This window comes from Hibiscus syriacus, unplaced genomic scaffold (assembly GCF_006381635.1).
Source record: "Hibiscus syriacus cultivar Baekdansim isolate YM2019G1 unplaced genomic scaffold, ASM638163v2 tig00000764_pilon, whole genome shotgun sequence".
In the NCBI taxonomy this organism is placed as follows: Eukaryota; Viridiplantae; Streptophyta; class Magnoliopsida; order Malvales; family Malvaceae; genus Hibiscus; species Hibiscus syriacus.
In genome coordinates, this window is record NW_024061820.1 from 980,662 (window position 1) to 995,517 (window position 14,856).

At 33.5% G+C, this 14,856-nt stretch overlaps 1 pseudogene; it reads left to right on the plus strand.

Moving 5' to 3' along the window:
• Positions 1-10,293: 10,293 nt before the first annotated feature.
• On the plus strand, positions 10,294-14,191 carry LOC120215795 (annotated as a pseudogene).
• Positions 14,192-14,856: the final 665 nt, after the last annotated feature.

Below are 14,856 nucleotides of genomic sequence, written 5' to 3' on the forward strand. Positions count from 1 at the left end.
TGTAAAGGAAGAATTGTAATACCCGACAATGACGACTTGAAGAAAGAAATATTAACAGAGGCTCATTGCAGTCCGTTAACGATGCACCCGGGTGGAACCAAGATGTATATGGATTTGAAGGATCAATTTTGGTGGTCAGGGATGAAACGAAGCATCACCGAATTTGTGTCTAAGTGTTTGATATGTCAACAAGTCAAAGCCGAGCATCAAGTTCCATCAGGATTATTGCAACCGCTTTTCATTCCTCAATGGAAATGGGAAAATGTTACGATGGATTTTATTTCGGGGTTACCCTTGACTCCGAACAAAAGAGAATCAATCTGGGTAATTGTTGATCGATTAACTAAGTCAGCGCATTTCCTTCCGGTTAGAACAGATTTATCTATGGAAAAGTATGCAGAGCTCTATATTAGAGAAGTTATTAGATTGCATGGAGTGCCTGTTTCCATAGTCTCTGATCGAGACCCTCGATTCACTTCTAGATTCTGGGAATCTTTGTATGGAGCGTTAGGGACTCGTTTAAACTTTAGTACGGCTTTTCATCCTCAGACTGATGGGCAATCAGAGAGAACTATTCAGATATTGGAAGATATGTTGAGAGCATGCGTAATGGAATTTAAAGGATCATGGGAAAAGTATTTACCGCTGGCAGAGTTCGCTTACAACAATAGTTATCAGTCTAGTATAAAGATGGCCCCATATGAAGCATTATATGGAAGAAATGTCGTACTCCATTAAATTGGTATGAACTCAAAGATCGAAGTGTTCTTGGTCCAGATTTAATTCAAGATGTAGAACAGAAAGTTTGAGAAATTCAGCATAACCTCAAAGTGGCCTCTGATCGGCAAAAGTCATATTCTGATCTTAAAAGAAAGGAGATTGAATTTGAAGTTGGGGATAAAGTGTTTTTAAAGGTATCTCCATGGAAGAATGTGTTGAGGTTTGGTCGGAAAGGAAAGTTAAGTCCCCGGTTTATTGGACCATATGAGATTGTAAAAAGGGTGGGACCTGTAGCATACTAATTGACTTTACCACCAGAAATGGAAAAGATTCACAATGTATTCCATGTCTTAATGCTTCGAAGGTATCGATCGGATCCCTCCCATATCGTAAACCCAGAAGAGATCGAGGTACAACCGGATATGACTTATGAGGAAGAACCGATTCAAATTTTAGCTCATGAGGCTAAGCAATTGAGGGACAAGACTATTCCATTGGTTAAAGTTTTATGGAAGAATCACAAAGTAGAGGAAGCAACATAGGAGCGTGAGAAGGATATGAGGAATCAATATCCCCATCTCTTTTCTTATTGAAAATTCGAGGACGAATTTTCTTAAGGGAGGGAGATTTGTAACATCCTCCATGCCGGGTTAGTGATTAATTTGTAAAGTTTCAACATTTGGTGATTTAAGTAAAATGATGGAAGAGTTCAATGACCTATTTGAGTTATTTGGTGTAGGATTGAATTATAAAGAAGGAAAATTAAGAGGGCAAAAGAGTATTTTAGTAAGTGAAATAATTAAATATTCCTTAAGGTGATTTTATAAACCACGTGGAAAGCATTTGAGAGAAAATAAGGTTCCAGATATTTCTCTCTTCTTCTTCTTCTTCTCCAACCGTGAAGCTTGCAAGCAAAGGTGAGTTGTCTTCTTTTGGATTAATTCTTATGAGTTAAGCATGAGTTTGGTTAATGAAGATTTAGGAAATATGATGGAGAGAAACAAGGACCTAGAAACTCAAAGAATTGTAAGTTAAGGGAGATTAAAGGTTGGGAGCCATTGAATGAAATCTTAGATTAAAGGTCATAATAAGAATTAGAAGCTGGATTTGACTTGTCATCAAGCTAATTAAGAAGTATGAGGTGATAGAATTAAAATTAGAACAAGTTGGAATTTGAGTAAGATTCTTAAATTCTATATGGAGGATTACTTTTTTTTAGTTTTAGAGGTATTGAATGGATAATAATTAGTTTAAGTAAGTGTATGAAAGTTAAGAGTATTAAAGGGAGTGAAATATGAATGTTTGAGCTGAAATGAGATGATTTTCGAGCTCAAAATAGGATTTCTGGGCTAGGGGAATCGGTACCCATTCAAGGGGAATCGATACCCTCTCAACGAATATGAATTTCCAGAATGCTAGAGGGGAATCGATACCCCCAGGGGGGACCGATTCCCCCATAATGAAAAAAAAAGAAAGAAGAAAGACTAAACTATTAATCCCTTAAATTGGTAGGCTATTAGAGGTTAATTTCAAGACTTAGGCATCTGATAATCATCTTGAAAATTTTGCTTATGTAGATATTGAGCCTAATCGAGTTCCGGAACCATCGACAAGTAGGATCAATCGAGGGAAAGACAAAGAAATTTAGGTGAGTGCATATGCATAGCATGAATATGTATTTTATTCAGTTCTAGACTTGTGATAAGTCTAGATTCAATATTTTGATACATGATCGTAGTTCATATGATGATATATGACATGAATCCATACCATATGCATTATGGGACATGAATATGAAAGAAAAGTTATATGAGTTATATGATAAAAGTATGGAAATAATATGTATACGTGATATGAATTAGATAAATTGTGAAAGCCCATGTTATGTAAATGAGAACTATAGGTATAGTTGGCATGCCAAGGGTAGAGGGTCTATGTGGTTCTTTGGGACATATATGTATTCTTTGGAACATGTGTGAAGTCTGGTGAGACACATACTTGATCCTTGGCATATGTATATGATTCTTAAGGAATGATATGTGGTCCTTATGGACATTATTATATGGCACTACGGTGCAATTCTACGCAGCACTCCGGTGTAATTCTACGTGGCACTTAGGTGCAATTATATGAGCTGTGGTGACAGCATAGTGCACAACCTCACAATACTCACATACCTTAGGTTCTCTGTATGGTACCATGGGCTAATGAACTTACTAAGGCGAACTTATGAATGTGAATTTGATAAATATATGTGTAAGAAACATGGTTTTGGTTATTTCATTGGTTACATATATCTTATTATTGCAACCCATCTCATTTTGGCAATTAGTTTATGTTTATTGATATTATTACTATATTATTGCCTTACTAAGTCGATGACTTAGCGTGTGAGTGTTCCACACGTAGGATCCGATAAAGTAGACGATCGAGGTTAAGCAGCTGAACAACATTACTCCTGCAACTATCAGATCAGAAGCAACTTAATCAGTAGGTCATTTTGTTATGAAAATGGATGTTGGCATGTAATTAAAGAGTTAAGTTGTGTATGCTCTGAATATTTTGGTAAACTTATATTACCATATGTATATTATTGTATTTTTCGTAATATAAGTTCAAGTATTTTACTATTATTTGCAATGAGTTGTGTTTTAAAAGTCAATGTAATATCTCTGACTCGTATCCGGGTTGGGATACGGGTTGGGGGTGTTACAGGTATTGACCAAGTTCAAATTTTGAATACTGACTAGTACTCTCAATTTTTTCTGTTGGCTCATAATCGTCTAACTGGTCAATACGAAAACCGGAATTTGGTGCTGAAAGTTGATTGGGATTTGGATTAGGAAAATGTTGTGGGTTTTGAGATTGTGTTTGATATTGTGTTTGGTATTGGAAATGTGGTGAAACAAAATTTTCTTGGTGATGAAATTGTGGTGGAACTATTAAATTTTGAGGTTGATAACAACGTTGTACATTGTGAGCACCATAAACTGGGGTTGAAGAACTTAGTTGATTACTACCCGCTACTGACCCAACTTCACTACTTCTAGGTTCAACAACATACAATGTAACATCATCTTCTTGTGAAACACTAATGTAAGCAATGAATCGTTCAACATCTTCATTGTCGGTTAACAAATAAACTTTACATTTTCTCTGATAAGATAACCTAAATTCACTTAGAGGCTCTAAATTCAATTTCTTTGCAACACGTAACATTAGAGTTTCATAAGTTAACTTTTTTAATGACAGTTTTAGTTGAAGATTCATGAGTAAATGCACATATTGTAAAACACCATGAACATTCTCCCATGACCCTCCAAAACACAAATATATCCGAACATGATCAACATTAGATGATTTCATTCTACAAATTGTAAATTAATTTACTAAACAAACGAGCTATAAACTAGATATCATCACTAACTTAGAGAAAAACATACCTTTATTAAGTTGATAGTTGATAATTTGGGAGAGAAATCATTGAAAAATTATATAGAAATAAAATTATGTAAAAAAACAATTAGAGATAGGGAAGGATGTCGCCGAAGAGAGTGATAGATGGAGATGGAATGAGTTGCGATTTAGGGATTTAGGTTATGAGTTGTTGCTACTGCGTTGTTATATACCCAAAACGTTTGTGTTGCGAAACTAAAACCTGTTGCGAAATTAAATTCGTGTTGCAAATTTGAAATTCAGTTGCGAATTTGAAATTCAGTTGCAAATTTGAAATTCAGTTGCGAATTTGAAATTCCGCGTTGCGAATTTGACTTTTGTGTTGCGAATTTGACTTCTGTGTTACGATTTACAAATTCGCGTTGCGAATTTGACTTTTGTGTTGCGAATTTGACTATTGCGTTGCGAATTTGACTTCTATGTTGCGATTTACAAATTCGTGTTGCGATTTACAAATTCGTGTTGCGATTTACAAATTCGCGTTGTTAAACTGGAAATTGGGTTGCGAAATTGGAGTTTGCGTTGCGAATTTGTTGGTCATTTTGGCAAATCCGAAAAAAGTTGGTTAAAATCGTATATTATAAGGCATTTTCGGTCACTGAGGTTATTTTCTCTTTTCGAAATGTCTCCACTGTTGAGTATGGCAAATAAGGTGCCTACTTTCCTTGAATTGTCTTCTATTTTCCGCTTCTTAGCTGGGTTTGCACGTGAACCACCCAGTGCTTGATATGTCTCATTAAAAAGTCTAGTTAAGGTTGTGGTTACTGGCTTCTGGTGGGCTGAAAAATAAAGAAGACAAGTTGATATTTATTACCAGCGATTTATTATATTTCATATATGTTCTTCACATGAAGTGTAAGGTTGTGGTTATCCGCATCTATATGTTTCTTTCCATGATCATGAAAGGTTTAAACATTTCGTAGTTATGGTGTTGCCAGTTTTATTCCTCCGGAAAGGTTCAACTTTCAAGTATATTTATGGATTGTCTTTGAATTGATTATTTTGTGGTATTGCAATGATATCATGTTATTCAATCCTTATTTTAATCAATAGATGGATGATGCTATAAAAGAAATGAGACGGATTTGGAAGAGCTAAATGAAAAAATTATACAACAACAACAACAATAAAACCCTATTCCCATATATAATGGGGTAAGGAGAGGTAGGGTAGTAGGCTAGCCCCAAAAGCAAAGTTGAGAGCAGCTTTCGTGGAAGACCTCTGGAAGTCAGAAAATTAAAAATAAAAATAAAATGCAATGCATGTATAAATAAATAAGTAAATACATAGTTGAACAGCCTTCATATGCGCGTCTTAAATGAAAAAAATTATGGTTTGTTTTATAAATAAAACAATGAGGACAATTTAATCAAAAATTGATTTATAAACTTTAGTCTTATTATTGCTTCAACAACAAAATTCATTTTGAAAATAGGGATAAAAGAACTCAAAAGAGACATGAGTAGTAGCATGCTTGTAATAGAGTTGCCATAACCCTGCCTACTTCTATTTGCTTCCAAGTGTAACACCTTTAACACATATACCTCCCCGTACACGAGTAAAAGATATCACGTCAATCAAATAAAACATTTACTGTTTAAAATTAGAAAAAATGTTTCTTTTAAAATCAACCAATATAATTAAAATAATAAAATAACTAGTCAAATTAATATTCATCTAAACTAAAATAAAATATAGTTTAATAAAATACTATTTATATATAATAATATTCATTTTAAAAACTAGCATATATAGTTAAAATCAAAAAACAGTTCAGACATATCAAATCACAACATCAAAATATAAATGTGTACATGCCAACTAAGAAATAGCAAAAACATCATAAATATGTCATACTGATTCTGAATGTCTGAACTGGATCTCAAAATATGAATGTCTGGTTTGGCTCCTTACTCCACTGTCGACTTCGCTTTACCTACTTGTGAAACAATTACACACTAGGTTTTCTACTTAGTGAGGCAATGAATAATATAAATAAAATATTTAACATATAAAATAGATGATATCATATAAAAACATTATTAAAATACAATACTATAAAAATTCCATAAGCCAACTATATTGTGCCATTTTAAATTTATACTTTTTTATTCAAATCAAATTGTCGCCCACTGTATTTTTATGAGAATATATGGTACATGAGTCAGATAACGAATGTGCGCGCTATATGCATATCTACTGCCAGTAACAGATAGCACTTTTAGTGCTAAACAGGAGTATATGTACTGTAGAACACAATATCACTATACTAAATCAGAAACAAATATGATAATTCATGATGTCAAAACATCATGAATATTATAATACATATTTAGTGCTAGACATATGTACACAAATGTATAAGATCATATCAGTAATAAGATATCATATATAACTCCACCCCATGACATGTCATTATACCACTAGCCCTCATTCTAATACAATATGGCTTAATTTCAAATCAAATATTAATTTTACATATAAAAACATCCACAAAATCATATATAAACCAGTCCTCATTAAATTAGAATTGGGAAGTTCATACCAAAAAATGTATACATTCAAAATATGATTTAAAAATATTTTTTTATAAGATCGGTTGAGGTTGACTCATCGCAAGTCTTCCTCTTACTATTTTAAATAAAAAGTTAGTTTCACACACTTGAGGCCTCACTAGCTTTAATACTATGATCACTTCACTTTCGATTTTTATCCTTTTCTTTAGTTCACTCTGAGCTTGAATTCGATCGCGATCAACAAGTCAATCATTTTCCCGACATATCCAATTTCAAACATGAATTAATACTTTAACTAATATTATAATAAACTCGGATTCAAACAAAATTTTAAAAATTCACATCAATACATATTCGATACTAATTTTCCTTCATTAATTGAAACAAATTTTAAATCCAATCAAAATAACCTTTCAAATCCCTTAAATTATCATTTCTCACAATAAATCACCAAACTTTTCAACAATTCACACTTAGCCACCATTCAACCTTTCTTTAAAATCATCCCAACATTTTTGAAATTGTTCAATTTAGTCCTTTGACATTCCACTCAATTTCAATATTTCAATACAAATTTCCAGCATAATACTTCAATTTTCAAAAGCTTATTTCTTAGTCCTCCTAAGTCCCAACGCTTGCAAAAAAATGATATTCTAACTTAACCATGTTCCATAATGGTCCAAAATTCAATTCAAAGCATGCAAATTCATCCTTCAATCTAATCTAATCCTTAGGACATTCTTATCAAAATTTTCTAATAACCCTTCAACATGGTCAAGTTTCACAATCTAGTCCCCTAATTATCTCCACTTTGATATTCCACATAGATTGATTTCACAATCTATTCAATCTAAATCATCCTAATATCAAAACACATCAATTCCATAATTTTCCTTCAATCTTCCATCATGGCCGAATGTCAACATAAGTCCCTCTAGTTATTTGTTTTTCAACTTTCATGCGTAATTATGCTTCCATAACACTCCTAAAATTAGATTACGACCTTATCTCAATCTAATTCAACTTTACGACCTTATCTCAATCTAATTCAACTTTCTCTTCAACCACCATAAATACCCACTTCACCATTTAAGCATGAAACAATGAAATACCTATACCAATTTGTAGAGAATTATGTAGAATATTTTCCTATTTCACACTTTAGTCCAAATTCTCACTAAAATATATCAAAATGAAAAAGAAAACTTTTCTTACTTTGGCTATAGTGTTTCGGCAGGTTGAAGAAGATGAGCTGAGAATTCTTCCAAAATATCTCCTAATTTCTCCTTAAAAATCAAATTAAAAATAAATTAATATTTTATTTTAGCCAAAAAGTCAAAATTACCCTTAATGAATCATAATATTTAACCCCATATCATCCTTTTATATCCATTTTAATAATATTAAACAAATATAAAAATTCTATTTATCAATTTCCCTCTTTTCCCTTATAATTTTCCAAAAATTTAATTTAGTCACTAAATTTCACTATTCTACTTTAACATGGAAATTCCACTAGTTCACATCAAATTCCACTAATTAAAAATATCAATATAATATTTATAGCCCCAAACTACCTTCTTCAAATTTTTGCAGACTTTTAATTTGATCCGGTTATCCGAATATTTTATCAATCTTTATCGCTTAATAAACTTTATACAAACTCCAAATCAAAAATCTAAAACTTGTTAAAATTCCATTCTTGGGCTGAACTACTCATTTACATACCGAAAATATAACTTTTGAAAATTTATACTTTTTATCTCTAAACTTTTACAAATTTACATTTTGATCCCCATACTTTCAAAATTTATCTTTCAATCACCAGTCCAAAATTTAGGATATTACACCAAGAACATTCAATATGTTATAATCATGCAAACTACTTCAAAATCTACTAGAAAAATAAAAAAGCATAGAAAGGCATTCCCCGTCGAGGAAGATGCCATAAAAATTGGCATTTTCCTAGTTTCATTTATCCATAGAAAGTTCAAAAGAGTCTGATGACATCATTCTCAAATTATAACGCTCAATACCATATAAACTCACAGAAAGGGTAAGACAACTACAATCGTACTTGACATTATAGAAGTTTATTTACTCGAGTTTATCATAAGAACTTCCTTCTAGTGATGGAGTATGTTTGGGTACCTTTTCCAAGAGGTAAGTTGTCACCAATGATGCATGTAGAGCTGCGTCATATGAAAATACATCTTCATTAACTCTATAGTAGGGTGAATGCCCCGAATGAAATGGTCCTAAGTTTCATTTTCATTCCAAGGAGGAGGAGGAGATATGATGGAGTATGTTTGGGTATATTTTCCAAGAGGTAAGTTGTCACCAATGATGAATGTAGAGCTGCGTCATATGAAAATACATCTTCATTAACTCTATAGTAGGGTGAATGCCCCAAATGAAATGGTCCTAAGTTTCATTTTTCATTCCGAGGAGGAGGAGGAGGAGGAGGAGGAGGAGGAGGAGGAGGAGGAGGAGGAGGAGGAGGAGGAGGAGTCAAACGGTCGGTCAAACATGCTGAGTCAGTATGTATTGAGGGTGTCAATTAACACCCTAAATGTTTCTAAATCTTTTTTTACCATATAAATTATATATATATAATATATAAAATATACCAATTTTAAAAAGATTTCGATACTCTTTAAAAAATTGACTCCATATTTCAAAAAAATATCTAATAATTTTTTTAAAAAATTCTATTTTTTCCTCTTAAAAAAATTCTTCATATAATTATTAAATTTAATAACCAGATTTCTTTTTCTAGCTCTGTCTCTCAGAGTAAGTAAACAATTTAAGATGTAATCAAAGTAGGGGCACATTGAAGCAATTTATGATGTCATCCGAAAACATTAACCTAAACTAAAGGTTCACGCATACTAGCGGCGTTGGTATTATAGGTAATAAATATGCATGTATAATGTAGGAATTAAATTCAACTTAAAGTAATTGACTTACTAGGATCCTAGTCAACTTTAACCCCAATTCCCCTAAAACTGCAAGAACTTCAGTGGCGCCATTTTGCTGGTAGTAACTGTTGAATGCAAAGGAGGCACGAGAAAGTGTATCATCTGGCTCAAAACATAGCTGGCTAGGCTGAATGGGCGAGCAGTCCACCTTCCTATGATCACAAGCCTAATCTAGAGCATGTTGTAAATCTTCTTACCATGTTACATTCGATTTGGTGCTAGTCATACTATTTGTCATATCAACATCGCATTTTCTAATGAAGTAAAAATTATATATTTTCTTAAATGAAAGTTAAAGTGGTTGATTAAAAGATATCAACATGATCAAACGATGTTAATTCAGTCGTCTGAACATATCACATCAGACTTCAATGAATATGGTAACAACAGTTAAAGACTGAGTCACCTATTTGTTATAAAATGGTAATATTAGCGTTTATTTCGTTATTTTGAAAACTTTTGTGCTGAGAAAAGAAATTTACCTATACTGACCACTTAAGTAGTTTATCCTTTAAATAAACAGCTTTTTATCACATTGGTATTATGTCACATAATGTTGAAAATTTAGTCGACTCTCGGCGTAAATGCTCTCCATTAACATAGCTTAAGGTCTTGGTCGACCGCAGATTAGAGATGAATGCAGCAGAAAAGGTGGTGTGCGTGACCGGAGCGTCTGGTTACATAGCGTCATGGCTCGTTAAGCTCTTGCTACAACGTGGCTACACTGTTAGAGCCACTGTTCGTGACCCAAGTTCGTATTTTTCTCTTTTCTTTCAAAAGAAAATTTCTTGCTTGTTTCAGTTTCAGTTCAGTTTGACATTAGAATATTTTATGTTAATTTGAACATGGAACAGATTCAGGATGGCCACATTGAATGTGACCAGTAAGATTCATGTGTTGTAATTTGGTAGCTGTGCTGTTGCACGGTATGTTATTTGATGATCCTTTTTTGTAACATGATGGCCGCCCACATTCACCTTTTCCCATTTTTAGGCTGAAATGGTCGATCCAGCAGTCAAGGGTACACTTGATCTTAAATCATGTGTGAAAGTTCCTTCCATCAAGAGAGTAGTCCTTACTGCTTCCACCTCCTTAGTTGTGTTCAATGGAAAACCTTTGACACCTGATGTGGTGGTCGATGAGACTGGCTTTCAGATTCACGTTTTTGAATTTTAGGGACAAAAAAATCCCGAAAAATACTTTAGGGCAACTCAGTACAAATGATATACTTTAGAGGCAGTAGTGCATTTAAGCCTTATATAAATAATTCATGATATATGTTTTTTTATTAGTTTTAGCTAGGGATGGGCATGGGTCAGGTTTCGGCCAACCCGATCCGACCCGAAAATTTTACATCCTTCACTTGACCCGACCCAACCCGAAAAATATATACCCTCAACCTGACCCGAACTGGCCTAATTTTTTGAGATAAAATACGAACCCGATCAGACCCAACCTTAAATAATAAAAATATTATTTTTATTCAATAAAAACAATGATTTAATTGAAAAAAATAATATATAGAGGATATTATTGTAATTATTTCTAAATATATAATGTAAAATTATTTTTTCCTGGTCGAGTCGGGTCGGGTATTTTTCACCTTAAACCTGAATCCGACCTAACCAGAACTCGAATTTTTTAAAAAAAATCTGACCCGATCGAGTCGGGTCGGATCAGAACCCATCAGGTTCGGGTCTCATGCCCATCCCTAGTTTTAGCTATCTAAAATATTTTTTATTAAAAACTATCTTTATTATTATTATTATTACTTGAGTAAATTATATTACATATCCTCAAAGTATGACCCTCATTTTAAATTGATCCCTAAACTTTTAAATATTTTAATTTTATCCTTAAACTATGACTATCATCTAAACTAGTCCTCAAACTTATTCTCATTAAAGCCCAAACTATGACCGATTTAATCGATTTTCGTGGCTTATTTATTCAAAAAAATATCTTTTTTTTTGTCTGTGGTAATGTAGACAATCAAGTCAACTCTCATCCCAAAAGGTCATCGACATAGCTCAGGGTCAATAAATTTCCGAAACCCAATTACTCGAAGCGATACTTCTCTGAGTCCGACGCCAATTAGAGATGAATGCAGCAGAAAAGGTGGTGTGCATAACCGGAGAGTCTGGTTACATAGCTTGATGGCTCGTTAAGCTCTTGCTACAACGTGGCTACACTGTTCGAGCCACTGTTCGTGACCCAAGTTTGTATTTTTGTTCTTTTCTTTCAAAAAGATAGAAATTTCCTGTTTGTTTCAGTTTCAAATTGAGTTCAGATTGACATCAAAATATTTTATGTTTGAAACATGGAACAGATGATCCAAAGAAGACCCAACACTTACTCTCCCTTGATGGAGCCAAGGAAAGACTTCATTTGTTCAAAGCAGAGTTGTTGGACGAAGGATGCTTTGACTCTGTTTTGGATGGATGCCAAGGTGTCTTCCACACAGCCTCCCCTGTTATCTTTTCAGCTACCGATCCACAGGTCCATCCTTCCACTTTTTAATTCTATTTTGATTTTGTTCTCGTGTTGCTCTTAATTGAACTGTTGAGAGGAACAAAAAACCAGTAAGATTCTTACATACAAGACTTGTCAACCTGTTGTGAGAAAGTATCAAAGGCAAAGAAAATAAGCTAAATTTCACTTCAATGTACAATTTTGGGGGAAATATGCACATCTCAATTGCAGGCTATTTCTACTTTGGATTCCATCACAACTACAATAGATTTATGTTCCAATGATGGATAATGGATTCATGTGTTGTAATTTGTAGGCTGTGGTTGCACTATATGTTATTTGGCCCTCTTTTGTAAGATGATGGCCCCTTTGTTTAACTTACTGTCATTGAATTTTATGCTAGCAGTTTCCCCTTTTCCCATTTTCAGGCTGAAATAATTGACCCTGCAATCAAGGGTACGCATAACGTTCTTAAGTCATGTGCGAAAGTGCCTTCCATCAAGAGAGTTGTCATAACAGCTTCCGTTGCCTCAATTCTGTACAATGGAAAACCTGACTCCCGATGTGGTGGTCGATGAAACCTGGTTTTCTGATCCACGTTTTTGCGAGGAAAATAAGGTATGTCCATACTTTTGCCAACATTTATGTGTCTTGCAAATGGGTACTATTTCCCTTTTTTTATAGTGTCATAGCTAATTTAGTTGTATATATTCTTTTCAAAATTCCTTGACTGATCAGTAATCTCAGTTGAACACTCTTTAATTGATTTATGTATCTAGTGCGTGATATAGGAAACATTTGAGGTTTCTAATTAAATAGCACTTTTATATATAGTCAAACATCAAAAGTCCTTGTAAATCTTCTTCATGATCATTAATTACAATTTTGCTGTTAAAGTTAACATAAGTCTGATTTTATCGTCTTACATCTTAAGGGTTCAATATTTTTATCTTTTCTTGACCTTATGCTCTATTGAAATGTGTTTAGTTTATGATAAACTAACATTTTTAGATGACTAAAGAAACTATAGGGAATGTTAAGTGTTAGTCCTGAATCTTTGTTTTTTCCAGCTTTGGTATATGCTCTCAAAATCTTTAGCAGAGGAAGCAGCTTGGAGGTTTGCGAAAGATAATAGGACCGACTTGGTTGTACTTAATCCAGGATTCGTGGTCGGTCCTCTTTTACAGCCAGTTCTAAATACCACCTCAGAGTCCATTATCTCCCTCACAAGAGGTGCTTTTTTAACCCATTGAGGATGATATACAGAAAATTTTCTCTCATCTCTATGTTTAGAAGTATAGTTTTTGCATCTTTCATCTCAAACTAATTGGTGCTTCCGATTACCTTTTAGATTACACTGAACCTATCAATGGAACCATATATCATTGATGCTAGACCCTTCCAAGGAATTGTCTGTATGATTTTTGTTGTAAAAAGATTTAAAATGTTATGGATACAGGAGAACACAGTTTTCCTACCTCAACTTTTAGGTTTGTTGACGTTCGAGATGTTGCAAATGCGCATATTCAAGCATTTGAGGTTCCTTCAGCTAATGGCAGGTATTGCCTAGTTGAAAAAAATGTACAGTTTCAGGAGGTTCAGAAGACCTTGAATGAACTTAATCCTACTTTGGGCCTTCAAGAAAAGTAAGCAATCATGTTATCTTGCTATTTAATATCGCGTGTAGCTCAGATACGATAATATGATCATCTTGAGACTTGAGATCTTACTTCGCTACCCGAAATTGGATTGATGATGGAAATGCTGATAAGAGTTATCTTTTCTTTCATTCACGACAGATGTAAAGATCATGACAAGCCTGTCGAGCGTATTTTCCAGATATCGAATGAGAAAGCGAAAAGTTTGGGTATCAGCTTCATTCCTTGGAATGTGAGTCTGAAGGAAGCTATAGAAAGCTTGAAGGAGAAAGGCTTCTTAACCATCTGAATCCTCATTGTAATGTCCAACTTGCTGGTTTTGGAACATGTTATTTCAAGTTATGTACTTCAAATAAGACATTATACGATATCGGTTGCAATGGTTTTTGCTGCTTGTATAAACATTCTTGAATAACACGAGTGATGGCCATAACTCAACTGCAATGGATTACAAAGAAGCCAAGAGCATGATTTTGCCAGTCACTTCCGGAAAATTTTAAATTATTATACAATTTTAATATTTTTTATATTTTTATTGATAATATATTTTTGTCTCTTAAAATATTATATGTTCGTCTCTTATAATATGCTAGACCCTTCTCAAGATTTATCGTTTGTGTGCTTTTTGTTGTAAAATAATTTAAATCTTTTGGATACAGGAGAAAACGCCATTCCTACAAGTTATAGGTTTGTCGATGTTTGAGATGTTGCATATGGACATATACAAGTTATATGAACAAACGATGGCTAGATAAAAAATGAATTTATTGTAGTTTTTAGAGAAAAGAAAAGTGAGGGTTTAAAGCCAAAAATCAACAAAATAGCATATTTTTCACATATACAAAATCAAAAAAGCCAAAAACCACGAAAATAAGTACTTAACTTACTAAAAATTAAAGTTATTTTGCTCTCAAGTTTTGTTGACTTGCTGTTGTCTATTACTAGTATCAACTCTTGAGGAAGAACCCATGTAAGTGTGAACTGCCGAAGAAGATCGAGGCCTTTGATGACTAAGAATGAATAAGAAATTGTCTTGAGCATGAAATGAGTAAG